Here is a 2323-nt window from a genome sequence, read left to right as displayed (position 1 = left end):
AAAGAGCCCCCCACCGCACAGACACCTATCAACAGGGCACCACGGCACACACACCTATCAACAGGCCACCACGGCACACACACCTATCAAGAGGCCACCACGGCACACACACACCTATCAGCAGGGCACCACGGCACACACACACCTATCAACAGGGCACCACGGCGCAGACACTTATCCACAGGGCACCACGGCACACACACCTATCAACAGGGCACCACGGCGCAGACACTTATCCACAGGGCACCACGGCACACACACCTATCAACAGGGCACCACGGCGCAGACACTTATCCACAGGGCACCACGGCACACACACCTATCAACAGGGCACCACGGCGCAGACACTTATCCACAGGGCACCACGGCACACACACCTATCAACAGGGCACCACGGCGCAGACACTTATCCACAGGGCACCACGGCACACACACCTATCAACAGGGCACCACGGCGCAGACACTTATCCACAGGGCACCACGGCACACACACCTATCAACAGGGCACCACGGCGCAGACACTTATCCACAGGGCACCACGGCACACACACCTATCAACAGGGCACCACGGCGCAGACACTTATCCACAGGGCACCACGGCACACACACCTATCAACAGGGCACCACGGCGCAGACACTTATCCACAGGGCACCACGGCACACACACCTATCAACAGGGCACCACGGCGCAGACACTTATCCACAGGGCACCACGGCACACACACCTATCAACAGGGCACCACGGCGCAGACACTTATCCACAGGGCACCACGGCACACACACCTATCAACAGGGCACCACGGCGCAGACACTTATCCACAGGGCACCACGGCACACACACCTATCAACAGGGCACCACGGCGCAGACACTTATCCACAGGGCACCACGGCACACACACCTATCAACAGGGCACCACGGCGCAGACACTTATCCACAGGGCACCACGGCACACACACCTATCAACAGGGCACCACGGCGCAGACACTTATCCACAGGGCACCACGGCACACACACCTATCAACAGGGCACCACGGCGCAGACACTTATCCACAGGGCACCACGGCACACACACCTATCAACAGGGCACCACGGCGCAGACACTTATCCACAGGGCACCACGGCACACACACCTATCAACAGGGCACCACGGCGCAGACACTTATCCACAGGGCACCACGGCACACACACCTATCAACAGGGCACCACGGCGCAGACACTTATCCACAGGGCACCACGGCACACACACCTATCAACAGGGCACCACGGCGCAGACACTTATCCACAGGGCACCACGGCACACACACCTATCAACAGGGCACCACGGCGCAGACACTTATCCACAGGGCACCACGGCACACACACCTATCAACAGGGCACCACGGCGCAGACACTTATCCACAGGGCACCACGGCACACACACCTATCAACAGGGCACCACGGCGCAGACACTTATCCACAGGGCACCACGGCACACACACCTATCAACAGGGCACCACGGCGCAGACACTTATCCACAGGGCACCACGGCACACACACCTATCAACAGGGCACCACGGCGCAGACACTTATCCACAGGGCACCACGGCACACACACCTATCAACAGGGCACCACGGCGCAGACACTTATCCACAGGGCACCACGGCACACACACCTATCAACAGGGCACCACGGCGCAGACACTTATCCACAGGGCACCACGGCACACACACCTATCAACAGGGCACCACGGCGCAGACACTTATCCACAGGGCACCACGGCACACACACCTATCAACAGGGCACCACGGCGCAGACACTTATCCACAGGGCACCACGGCACACACACCTATCAACAGGGCACCACGGCGCAGACACTTATCCACAGGGCACCACGGCACACACACCTATCAACAGGGCACCACGGCGCAGACACTTATCCACAGGGCACCACGGCACACACACCTATCAACAGGGCACCACGGCGCAGACACTTATCCACAGGGCACCACGGCACACACACCTATCAACAGGGCACCACGGCGCAGACACTTATCCACAGGGCACCACGGCACACACACCTATCAACAGGGCACCACGGCGCAGACACTTATCCACAGGGCACCACGGCACACACACCTATCAACAGGGCACCACGGCGCAGACACTTATCCACAGGGCACCACGGCACACACACCTATCAACAGGGCACCACGGCGCAGACACTTATCCACAGGGCACCACGGCACACACACCTATCAACAGGGCACCACGGCGCAGAGACCTATCAACAGGGCACCACGGCACACACACCTCTCAACGGGCCACCACGACACACACACCTC

Source organism: Nanorana parkeri, unplaced genomic scaffold (assembly GCF_000935625.1).
Source record: "Nanorana parkeri isolate BGI_ZX_2015 unplaced genomic scaffold, ASM93562v1 scaffold2733, whole genome shotgun sequence".
NCBI lineage: Eukaryota > Metazoa > Chordata > Amphibia > Anura > Dicroglossidae > Nanorana > Nanorana parkeri.
Note: the sequence above shows the minus strand (reverse complement) of the source record.